Here is a 14,000-nt window from a genome sequence, read left to right as displayed (position 1 = left end):
CCCCCGACACCCTCAATGTAACCCCCGACACCTTCAGTGTAACCCCGACACCTTCAATGCAACCCCGACACCCCTCGGTGTAACTCCCCTCTCTTCAGTGTAACCCCGACACCTTCAATGCAACCCCGACACCCTCAGTGTAACCCCCCTCCCCTCAGTGTAAGCCCGACACCTTCAATGTAACCCCGACACCATCAGTGTAACCCCCCTCACCTTCAATGCAACCCCGACACCCTCAGTGTAACCCCCCTCCCCTCAGTGTAAGCCCGACACCCCTCACACCGACTCCAACGTGTTAAGCAATGCAGCGGAGAGACTTCAGTGTCAAATCTAATCGTTGTAGCTGATTTCGCTGTCTCTAACATCAAAGCATCGAACATACTGAAACAATACACCACATTGGCCTGTATTATGCTTTGTTTGTTTGGGGTAATAAACAACAGACTCCTCATGAACAGTTCATCAGCTTCGTATGGCGAACTCAGAAACTATCAAATCCAGTCTTATTCATGATCGCTTCTGATGGCACTCAACTTGAAATAATCACTAAGGGATCAACCAATTGATATTCTGGGGCGTGGGGACCTAGGAATGTGTATGGAGACAGATATCTTTTCAGCTACACATGCAAAACAAGATATTTTCTTAATTAAAACTATGAGCCAAAATATGTTGTTTTCTGCAAAAGAAAGACCAATGTATTTTTTGTGCCGGACAATTTCTTCGTTTTTTCAACAGTCTGAAGGATAGTTAGTTTTTTCAAGAATTGTCGGGGACAATTTATTATGTTCGATAAAATGCCTAACAACCAGTCAGGCAAAATTTAATTTATGACTTTTTTTCAAGATTTCAAAAGATATCTTTTTCTGTTGTAACATTATTTTATTGTTAACAATAATTGATATTTTAACAAAATGCGACATTTCATTGTTAACAATAATTGATATTTTAACAATATCTTGTTCCTCGCAAGGGTGTGACAAAGGGTGTGACAAAGGGTGTGACAAAGGGTGTGACAAATGTGACACTTCGGCAGTGGTACCGCCCCCCGGAAGCCATGAGGTGAAATTGGGTTTAACGTCGCGTCCAAGATTATTGCACTTATATAGCGACGTGCATGCACGTGTGTGTGTGTATATGGCTGCTTGTACTAGTCCGGACTGATGCCGATTTATATTGCTAGCTCACTGAGATACCATGCCTCAGTTTATCATGAATACCCCACTCAGACACAGTATACTGACTCCGAGCCGACCAGTCCTTGTTTTAGCCCCTTAGTGCCGAGCGCCAGACAGGGTAACAACAAGTAAAATCTTTTAACGTCTTTTTGTATGACGCGGTCGGGGATCTTTTTCTTAGAGAAGAGTTTAATGTTGTTTACCCTCCAGAATAACGTAAGTCAAGACACGTGTTGCCAAAACAACTTAAGTCTGACTTTGGCCATTTTCGACAATGCAAAATACTTTCATGTTATTTTTATGCATAACAACCTAAGTCTGACTTGGATTGTTTTGCCTTGCAACCCTTCATTTGGTACTTGGACTACAAGTATAGACTACATCCATATGTGAAGGCCACCAAGGGTAGGTTACTCTGGTCTCACTACGTGTGATCTGTGGTTTGTGAGACTCTCACATCCAGATCATTATCCGTTTAATATTATAGTAGGACTTGGAGTATTCTTTGAAATGTACATAGTGCGAACTGTCCAATTAAGACATATAACAGGAATTGGATACAAGCAAGTCAATGGCTCCAATAATATGCTAAATCATTCATAGAATGATCCCACCCAACACTTTGGAGTTAGATTGGCGGACTGTATAATCATTAACCCGATACGTTCAAGATCAGTTTCCTACAAGTTCGACAATAACTTCATCAGCATTCTCAGAATGCCCAATTGCAATCGCACATTCCAGCAACATATATCAATCATAGAATGACAAGAAAGCTAAATAAACACTACCCAGTCTCTGGGTCCTCGATAAATTCTCACAAAATATTGGCGATCGTTGATCAATTCGGTATTACAAGTCCATTTCTTAGCTAAGTGATAAAAACACTGAAATTAAATGAGACAAATATGACTCGTGGTTTCATTCCCTACTCTGAGCAAATGTCACTCTTCAAGATGTGGATGGGTTTGTTAGGCCGTTTTATTTAGTTCTGATCTTGAATTGAAACAGATCCGTACTTTACGCATGTGCAATCAACTCACTAACCTATCTGGTCCCTGGCCTAACAGCACCACTAATAACACGACTCCTGTTAAGTGAGTTGTCCCCCTTGTTCTCATGCTCTACTTGAATTCAAGCCCAAAGATCAAACACTGTTGAGAAAGAGAGTTGGGCGGGGCGAGCCTCTTGTCTGGGAGAACACTTGTAGAAACGAGCTGGTGTTGATACAGTTCTTCAACGAGATGTCCCACTGGAGCTTCAACTTGGAATCACAAGGAGCTCTCCACTCCCCCACCATAGCCGTAGGTCTCCAACATCCGGGTTCTGATCCATCGTCGAGATCCGTTTATATTGTCGTTTTACGACTGTTGGTTCACCCGAAGCCTTGGGACAGCCATGTGTACACTGACGGTGTTAGAGCTGATGGGATTAAGAGGAGAGTTATTGCACCATTTCACATATAAACGTGATTTACTGTGTGAAGGAGATGGGGACTGGTTGAACGGGCGTGGGTAGCAAATTGTCTGTCCTCATTTAACTTCAAGCCCACTCGTATTTCATTTGAAATCTGCCCTTAACTAAAATATCTAGCATGATGAGTGGGTGGTAGTCTGTCTTACAGACCCTGATACAAATATATCAACTACAGCCCATGCAAGTCTATAATGATTAGCAAGTCTAGATTACTGCAGTATCAGTATCTGAAAATGAAGAGAATCACTGGGCTCCCTTTTTATTATATTTTTATTAAGATAACTGAACAGCTGTTTTTTCTGTACGATATGTTCATTTTAGAGACTATATGTTAGTCTAAGTGAGTGGGTGCGTGTGTGTGTGTGTGGTTGAGTGGCTGAGTGAGTCGTTGAGTGAGTGAGTGAGTGATTGTGTGTGGCTGAGTGAGTCGTGAGTGAGTGTGCGTGCGTGTGGTTGAGTGGCTGAATGAGTCGTTGAGTGTGTGTGTGTGTGTGTGTGTGTGTGTGTGGCTGAGAAGCTAAGTGAGCCGTTGAGTGAGTGTGAGTGAGTGTGTGTGTGTGGTTGAGTGGCTGAGTGAGTGAGTGTTTGTGTGTGTGTTTGTGTGTGGCTGAGAGGCTAAGTGAGTCGTTGAGTGAGTGTGCGTGCGTGTGGTTGAGTGGCTGAATGAGTCGTTGAGTGAGTGAGAGTGTGTGTGTATGTGGCTGAGAGGCTAAGTGAGTCGTTGAGTGAGTGTGGTTGAGTGTGTGTGTGGTTGAGTGAGTGAGTGTTTGTGTGTGTGTGTGTGGTTGAGTGGCTGAATGAGTCGTTGAGTGAGTGAGTGTGTGTGTGTGTGTGTGTGTGTGTAGGGGGCGGGATGTGTGTGTGTGTGTGGGGGGGTTTGGGGGGTGGGGGTGAGGTGAGTTGTCAGCTAAGCTCTAGACCATGCATCAGTTCTGTTACTGCGTAGTCTATACTATACTGGTGTTATCGCACTGTCGATGCTATACTGGTGTTATCGCACTGTGGATGCTATACTGGTGTTATCACACTGTTGATGCTATACTGGTGTTATCGCACTGTCGATGCTATACTGGTGTTATCGCACTGTTGATACTATACTGGTGTTATCACACTGTTGATGCTATTATAGTATTATCACACTGTGGATGTTAAACTGGTGTTATCGCACTGTGGATGCTATACTGGTGTTATCACACTGTGGATGCTATACTGGTGTTATCACACTGTGGATGCTATACTGGTGTTATCACACTGTGGATGCTATACTTGTGTTATCACACTGTGGATGCTATACTGGTGTTATCACACTGTGGATGCTATACTGGTGTTATCACACTGTGGATGCTATACTGGTGTTATCACACTGTGGGTGCTTTACTGGTGTTATCACACTGTGGATGCTATTACAGTATTATCACACTGTGGATGCTATACTGGTGTTATCACACTGCGGATGCTATACTGGTGTTATCTCACTGTGGATGCTATACTGGTGTTATCACACTGTGGATGTTAAACTGGTGTTATCGCACTGTGGATGCTATACTGGTGTTATCACACTGTGGATGCTATACTGGTGTTATCACACTGTGGATGCTATACTTGTGTTATCACACTGTGGATGCTATACTGGTGTTATCACACTGTGGATGCTATACTGGTGTTATCACACTGTGGATGCTATACTGGTGTTATCACACTGTGGGTGCTTTACTGGTGTTATCACACTGTGGATGCTATTACAGTATTATCACACTGTGGATGCTATACTGGTGTTATCACACTGCGGATGCTATACTGGTGTTATCTCACTGTGGATGCTATACTGGTGTTATCACACTGTGGATGCTATACTGGTGTTATCACACTGGATGCTATACTGGTGTTATCACACTGTGGATGCTATACTGGTGTTATCTCACTGTGGATGCTATACTGGTGTTATCACACTGTGGATGCTATACTGGTGTTATCACACTGTGGATGCTATACTGGTGTTATCACACTGTGGATGCTATACTGGTGTTATCACACTGGATGCTATACTGGTGTTATCACACTGTGGATGCTATACTGGTGTTATCACACTGTGGGTGCTTTACTGGTGTTATCACACTGTGGATGCTATTACAGTATTATCACACTTTGGATGCTATACTGGTGTTATCACACTGCGGATGCTATACTGGTGTTATCTCACTGTGGATGCTATACTGGTGTTATCACACTGTGGATGCTATACTGGTGTTATCACACTGGATGCTATACTGGTGTTATCACACTGTGGATGCTATACTGGTGTTATCACACTGTGGATGCTATACTGGTGTTATCACACTGGATGCTATACTGGTGTTATCACACTGTGGATGCTATACTGGTGTTATCACACTGTGGATGCTATACTGGTGTTATCACACTGTGGATGCTATACTGGTGTTATCACACTGTGGATGCTATACTGGTGTTATCACACTGGATGCTATACTGGTGTTATCACACTGTGGATGCTATACTGGTGTTATCACACTGCGGATGCTATACTGGTGTTATCACACTGTGGATGCTATACTGGTATTGCTATACTGGTGTTATCACACTGAGAATGCCATACTGGCCCGAATGCCAGCAGAGTCCAACAAAGCTGGGTGAGAACAGCCTACTGGCTCCCCGTGTGTTATTGTAATCAGTGAATTAGTCTGAGCAAGATGTCTGGCAGTGGGGCAACACCTGCCTCCATGTGGCAGACTGGGACGTTGTGACTACAGCATCTGCACTCCAGGGTGAATGTACAGCAACATCGCATACTGGCGTGTATCAGTGATGACATAAATAAACCACCTGGGCCTATTTCTGCCAGCTACACATACCCAAGACCGGCGTCATACACTGCCTGATCAGCAGATGTGTCTGCAGGCACTTTACCTAGGTATAGACATGAGAGGGAGAGGGAGTGAGTGTGTGTGAGATTGTATGAGTGAGTGTGTGAGTGAGAGTATGAGGGGAGGTGAAATGGAGTTTAACGTTGCATTCAAGATTTTTGCACATATATAAGGACGTGCATGCACGTGTGCGTGTGTTCGTGTGCACTACTTCGGACGAATGCCGATTTTAAAGTGCTAGCCCACTGAGACACCATGCCGCAGTTTAACATGAATACCCCACTCAAACACAGTATACTGACTCCAAGACCTTTTTTTAGCCTCTTAACAGGGTAACAACAAGTACCATCTTTTAAAGTCTTTTGGTATGACACAGCCGGGGATCAAACCCGCGACATTCTGTTCTCTGATAGTGTGAGTGTGAGTGAAATAGTGTATGAGTGACAGAGTGTGTTAATGTACAAGCTTGTGAGTTAGTGAGTGTGAGAGAGTAGTGAATGAGTGAGTGAGTGAGTATGGTTTTACGCCGCTTTAAGCAATATTCCAGCAATATCACGGCAGGGGACACCAGAAATGGGGTTCACACATTGTACCCATTTCGGGAATCAAACCCGGGTCTTCGGCGTGACGAGCAAACGCTTTAACCACTAGGCTACCCGACCGCCCCTGTGAGAGAGTAGACTGAGGGTGTTGCGAGAACTCTGTCCTCTACATACAGTCCTGAGGTTTCATGGTTTCTCCTAATTGTGTTGATAATTCAAATTTCACATGTTGAACATGACTTGGAATGACAGGCGGATGACGATGTCTCTCTGGTATGTTACCTTGGCAAAACTGACATCCCTTGAATGTCAATATGAGATCAAACCGTCTGACTCATAGAGTTCAGTGACAATGAGCAAAAATGGGTTTTGACGGCGGTCTGTATATGATCAAGTCTGGACCAGACCTTCCAGTGATTGACATCATGAGCACAATTGGGATACGATGACATGCATCAACCAAGTCAGCGAGTTTGAACACCTGATCCAATTGGTTGCCACTTAACAACAACATAGTCGATTCATAAGACAAGCATGGGTTCCTGAAGACCTAATCTCTACTCGGATCCGCACTGGTACTGGTCCCCAGAATGCAATCATGTCTGCCTCCTATTCACTCAAGCAACAACAGTCATCACACATATGGACCTTCAGAAAACTACTCAGTAACTGCTATTCCTACAGAGTCCCTTTATATCATGTGGGTCATGCCCTTGGTGTAGTTATTACACTGACTATGGTACATGAATACCATCAGTAGATAGTGTTGTCTGTCATCATTAGATGTAAGAATGGGGTGTAGTTATTACACTGACTACGGTACATGAATACCATCAGTAGATAGTGTTGTCTGTCATCATTAGATGTAAGAATGTGGTGTAGTTATTACACTGACTACGGTACATGAATTCCATCAGTGGATAGTGTTGTCTGTCATCATTAGATGTAAGAATGTGGTGTAGTTATTACACTGACTACGGTACATGAATTCCATCAGTGGATAGTGTTGTCTGTCATCATTAGATGTAAGAATGTGGTGTAGTTATTACACTGACTACGGTACATGAATACCATCAGTAGATAGTGTTGTCTGTCATCGTTACATGAAAGAATGTGGTGTAGTTATTACACTGACTACGGTACATGAATACCATCAGTAGATAGTGCAGTCTGTCATCGTTACATGAAAGAATGTGGTGTAGTTATTACACTGACTATGGTACATGAATACCATCAGTAGATAGTGCAGTCTGTCATCGTTACATGAAAGAATGTGGTGTAGTTATTACACTGACTACAGTACATGAATACCATCAGTAGATAGTGTTGTCTGTCATCGTTACATGAAAGAATGTGGTGTAGTTATTACACTGACTATGGTACATGAATACCATCAGTAGATAGTGTTGTCTGTCATCGTTACATGAAAGAATGGGGTGTAGTTATTACACTGACTACGGTACATGAATACCATCAGTAGATAGTGTTGTCTGTCATCGTTACATGAAAGAATGTGGTGTAGTTATTACACTGACTACGGTACATGAATTCCATCAGTGGATAGTGTTGTCTGTCATCATTAGATGTAAGAATGTGGTGTAGTTATTACACTGACTACGGTACATGAATACCATCAGTAGATAGTGTTGTCTGTCATCGTTACATGAAAGAATGTGGTGTAGTTATTACACTGACTACGGTACATGAATACCATCAGTAGATAGTGCAGTCTGTCATCGTTACATGAAAGAATGTGGTGTAGTTATTACACTGACTACGGTACATGAATACCATCAGTAGATAGTGCAGTCTGTCATCGTTACATGAAAGAATGTGGTGTAGTTATTACACTGACTACAGTACATGAATACCATCAGTAGATAGTGCAGTCTGTCATCGTTACATGAAAGAATGTGGTGTAGTTATTACACTGACTACGGTACATGAATACCATCAGTAGATAGTGCAGTCTGTCATCGTTACATGAAAGAATGTGGTGTAGTTATTACACTGACTACAGTACATGAATACCATCAGTAGATAGTGTTGTCTGTCATCGTTACATGAAAGAATGTGGTGTAGTTATTACACTGACTATGGTACATGAATACCATCAGTAGATAGCGTTGTTTTTCATCGTTACATGTAAATGTCTTGGACATGGAACCGGTAAACAAATAGTTCCTATACATAGCAAGTACTTATCATGTTTCAGAAGATGCTGTATTAAACTGTTTGCTTGAGGTAGAAAGATTGGGCAGCTTGTGTTCATGGTGATATGCTTGTTAGAGAGGAAGACAAACACCGAGGGACATGTATCAATATTGTGTGAGCACACACGTAATGAGAAGTGGCCATACAACCGTCCTAACACTGTAGGGTAGATTCACTGCCGGCATTAACTGTGTCAATACGACACGATCAATGAGCCAGGACATCATGAGTGGCATCATTCACAGAATGTGTACTTGTGTGACGGACAACTTTCATCATTATCCATCTCCATTCATAGAATGGTCACCTAAGCAAACCGGGGGAGACTATTCCGGGTTCGGCTATACACCTTGTCCATGATCACCACGTGGCAGTTGAAGCCTTGTCCTCCTGGGTTCGGCTATGCACCTAGTCCATGATCACCATGGGGCAGTTGAAGCCTTGTTGTCCTGGGTTTGGCTATACACCTAGTCCATGATCACCATGGGGCAGTCAAAACCTATTTGTTCTGGGTTCGGCTATACACCTAGTCCATGATCACCACATGGCAGTTGAAGCCTTGTCCTCCTGGGTTCGGCTTAACACCCAGTCCATGATCACCAGGGGGCAGTTGAAGCCTTGTCGTCCTGGGTTTGGCTATACACCTTGTCCATGATCACCACGTGGCAGTTGAAGCCTTGTCCATGGATCCCCCTACTGCCTGTCTACTCACACAGATCAATATTTCCTAGATCCACACGTTATGAAAGCCTATGTGAATGATGCTGCTACTATCAAAACATCTAGCCATCTTCATCACTGAATATTTTTTTGCAGCTAATTCAAAAGTTTGAAGTTTGTAATCCAATTTCATATAGCCCCCGGTGAAATTCTTTTAATCCATATGCAGGACCAGGATGAGGGTTGTGTCTCCTTTCATCAATGAATCATCGCCAGAAGTGATGATAAATCTCCAGCCTATTGAGCAAGTATTGTTGCATCTCACAATGTCACTCATCAATCACATCAATAACATTGTGAGCTTTTGCAAAACAAAATTATCATGTTCAAATCTGTGACAATAAAAAATGATCTAAACTAAAATAAAGATTAATGTCCAAAACAAACAAAGATTTTCCTTTGCCACAGCATCTTTTAATCAATGATGGACAGAATCAGCTGAATCCACAGAACAGCACAAGATACATGGGTTATTTCTCTGGCTTGTCACCTGATATATACAATGTACAACTACGCAGTCACCATACTACACACACATATATATATATATACAATGTTCTCATATACACACTACTGGCGCCATCGATGTGGGGTATACGCTGAGATATCACACAGTCAGGCTACCATACATCATGACAAACGCTATATGACGGTGAGTGGTCTATATCACTAAACAACATATATATACTCATATATACAGGGTTATTTCAATAACAAAGCTACAAATAGTCCGACAGAGCGCAAACAGTTCAACAAAAGCAGCAGGGAAACATTCTAGAATGAACTGTGTCCATCGGAGAACCCTTTTCACACAGCATGGAAGAAACCAATATACGAAGCTCTTTTTCAGTCATTGTCTGAGAAAAAGATTACTCCACCATTGATCTTATTTTTAGTCTAACAAAAGCACACATATAAGATATGATCATTGCATCACTTTCATCAGCCACTAAACCTACAAGGACGATCTGAGAGATAAAAGCAACTCGGTGCCTAATCTGGATTGGTTGAAAAAATATCTTGAGTGAATGTTCTAAAGCACTGACTTGAAAAAACTTTTGCTTGAGGTGAAAACCCCAACTTTTTTGTCCTGTTTCCTGTTTGTGGTGTCTATCTACAGAAACCATGGTAACCTGAATGAATAATAACACCGTGACATGATAATAAATAGAGACTGGTATGTACAAAAAGGATATGACGTGGGGTGGGGGTTTAGGGGGTGAGTGTCAATGGCCTGGAGGGGGGGTCACAGGGCGAGTCAGCTCTTGATACTGCAAGGTTCAGGGCATGTTATAGCCTTGCTATACAGCCAGGTTCAAGGCATGAAACCTGATATTGTTATAGCCTTGTTATACAGCCAGGTTCAGGGCATGAGACCTGATATTGTTATAGCCTTGTTATACAGCCAGGCTCAGGGCATGAACCTGATATTGTTATTGCCTTGTTAAACAGCCAGGTTCAGGGCATGTGACCTGATATTGTTATAGCCTCGTTATACAGCCAGACTCAGAGCATGAGACCTGATATTGTTATAGCCTCGTTATACAGCCAGGCTCAGGGCATGAGACCTGATATTGTTATAGCCTTGTTATACAGCCGGGTTCAGGGCATGAGACCTGATATTGTTATAGCCTTGTTATACAGCCAGGTTCAGGGCATGAGACCTGATACTGTTATAGCCTCGTTATACAGCCAGGTTCAGGGCATGAGACCTGATATTGTTATAGCCTCGTTATACAGCCAGGTTCAGGGCATGAGACCTGATATTGTTATAGCCTCGTTATACAGCCAGGTTCAGGGCATGAGACCTGATATTGTTATAGCCTCGTTATACAGCCAGGTTCAGGGCATGAGACCTGATATTGTTATAGCCTCGTTATACAGCCAGGTTCAGGGCATGAGACCTGATATTGTTATAGCCTCGTTATAGCGTAATGTTACAGCTGTAGAAATCTATGAGTGGGTTATCGTGTTCCTGAACTATTTGCTTCAACCTGATTTATGTCGTTCATTTCCGTCCAGGACTTCAATGCATCACTGACAAAATGACCTGAAGGTGAAAAGTCTTAGAGGGAGCCGGCAGTTGGAGATGAAAATCTAATGATAAGTCCACACTGGCCCAGCTTTCATACAGACATCAGCATGTCAAAGGCTGACTTCCCTGGAGCTGAACTGAATGTGGTAAGCTCCCAGTTAACATGTGACTAGTGAACTCTCACACACTCCACACCCCCTTCCCCTACCCCCCAGCTTCCAACTTGCCGGGTTGTCTTACTATGGAGCTGTCTTACTATGGAGCTGTCTTACTATGGAGCTGTCTTACTGTGGAGCTGTCTTACTATGGAGCTGTCTTACTATGGAGCTGTCTTACTATGGAGCTGTCTTACTATGGAGCTGTCTTACTGTGGAGCTGTCTTACTGTGGAGCTGTCTTACTATGGAGCTGTCTTACTATGGAGCTGTCTTACTATGGAGCTGTCTTACTATGGAGCTGTCTTACTATGGAGCTGTCTTACTATGGAGCTGTCTTACTATGGAGCTGTCTTACTGTGGAGCTGTCTTACTATGGAGCTGTCTTACTATGGAGCTGTCTTACTATGGAGCTGTCTTACTATGGAGCTGTCTTACTGTGGAGCTGTCTTACTATGGAGCTGTCTTACTATGGAGCTGTCTTACTATGGAGCTGTCTTACTATGGAGCTGTCTTACTATGGAGCTGTCTTACTATGGAGCTGTCTTACTGTGGAGCTGTCTTACTGTGGAGCTGTCTTACTATGGAGCTGTCTTACTATGGAGCTGTCTTACTATGGAGCTGTCTTACTATGGAGCTGTCTTACTATGGAGCTGTCTTACTATGGAGCTGTCTTACTATGGAGCTGTCTTACTATGGAGCTGTCTTACTATGGAGCTGTCTTACTAGGGCTGTCTCTGTCAGTTTAGTGAGTCCATTTACTGCCTCAGTCAACATTTTATCCAACATGGCAGATGACAGTGCTGTCAGCCTTGTTCAGGAGCCCCATCAAGCTTTGTCAGTGGGTCCATTTTCAAACTGCATATTCATGATTTCATGAGGCTTGGGCCATGTGTTGAAATAACCCAGTGTTTCAAAGATTTCGAAATAATGTAACAAAAGTTATATTTTGGATAAACCATCTTACTAAAGTAAAGATTCTAGTACATTTTTGGAGTTGAGTCCCATCTGGAGTTGAACCCACACTGCCAGAGTGAGGCACCTAATCACCAGCACACAAAGTCAGCGATCTAACCCACTCAACCACTTCACATACTTTGTGTACCCCTCTTGCAAATGGAAATTGGCACGACTCCCGTGGCTTTCATTTAGAAATAGTCCTAGAAATTGTTGACAGTGAATTGTTAAAGTTAGTGAATGTCCCTTGTTGTCCACAGAATATGTTGTATGAAGACACCATGAGAAGCAAGGCTGTGTGACACAGGGACACTCTGGAACCACACCACAGCAATCACTTCAAGCCTTCGGTGTCTGCCTCCATCAAAGTGAGGTGAGGTGAAATGGGGTTTAACGTCGCGTCCAAGATTATCGCACTTATATAGCGACGTGCATGCACGTGTATGTGTGTGTGTGGCTCCTTGTACTAGTCCGGACTGATGCCGAATTATAGTGCTAGCACACTGAGATACCATGCCGCAGTTTAACATGAATACCCCACTCAGACATAGTATACTGTCTCCGAGCCGATAAGTCCTTGTTGCCCCTTAATGCCGAGCGCCAGACAGGGTAACAACAAGTACCATCTTTTAACATCTTTTGGTATGACGCGGCTGGGGATCGAACCCCGGACCTTCCGCTCTCCGGGCGGACGCTCTACCATTAGACCACGGAGGCGGTCCTGCCTCCATCAAGTCTATCCCTAGATCTTCCCACTAAGAACCCCTGAAACTGTCAGTCAGGAACATATGCACAGAAAGTATTCCTACAAATGAAATTCTGGAACTTGGTTTTAATGGAAAGTATTTGTAGAGACCTAAGGCTAAGACAGATCATGAACATAAACAAAAAATGAAATAATTAATAAATTAAAATATATAGTGTACTTGGAAACACTGTCTGTATCCCCCATAGGCATCATCATACAACAACATAAAAAAAACAGATATCATTTCTTGCAGCGGTCCATTATAGCCTGTCTCACAGTCCCTGACAATAACACGATATTGGAATATATTCTTCCTGATAAAATAATAATTTCAGATATAATTTCTTCCCACCATTGCATCAAAATTCTTTAAAGTGGTATCACTGGGTACGTTTTAACTGAATCACCGGTAGATTGGGAGGAAATGTGTGCACAGCTGATTGCTAGTTCCGGCTTAGTTTACGAGAAAATACACACGGTAATCTTAATCTCTGCATATAAAACAATGCCTTTGAGAGCAGGAAATACATTTTTTAAATGGTAAAGTCATCATGTCTAGTGATGTTTTATATCAAATTTCATACTTTTATTGACCAAGTTTGTTATGCCTGTTTATTCACCCGAAGTCGTTGAAGGGATAAAATAATTAATTATCATCAATTATTTGGACCCTGAAGGAAGCATTGTTTGATTTTTAAAATGTCCACACAGAAAAATTTAAATGTCCAGTAAGCAGTATTTTAAATCAGACATCTGACATTCCCAATCGGACATGTCCGGCGCAAATGACCGTTTAGGGACCCCTGCCCTGAACCTTATATTTTCCCTTCCACCCAGCCCTTACTGCAATGCTTTCGCCCTAAATGAAGCAAGTCTAGATTGTTCAGAATCTCCTATCTCACCGAGGCTCCTTTTCAGTTTAAATGGAGTTGTTTGTTTTTATCAAAATTATATATTTTCACAACAAAGCATCAGTCTGCATAATGCCCTGAATAATAGTATTACCCCTATAATAATTATCAGCTTAGTGAGCGTTCACCACTTCTTCGTTGGCAGATTCCTGGTTGTAAACATCTGGTGAAACACCCACATCT

Source organism: Haliotis cracherodii, unplaced genomic scaffold (genome assembly GCF_022045235.1).
Source record: "Haliotis cracherodii isolate W230 unplaced genomic scaffold, xgHalCrac1.p SCAF_4, whole genome shotgun sequence".
Taxonomy (NCBI): Eukaryota; Metazoa; Mollusca; class Gastropoda; order Lepetellida; family Haliotidae; genus Haliotis; species Haliotis cracherodii.
This window is presented reverse-complemented; position numbering follows the sequence as displayed.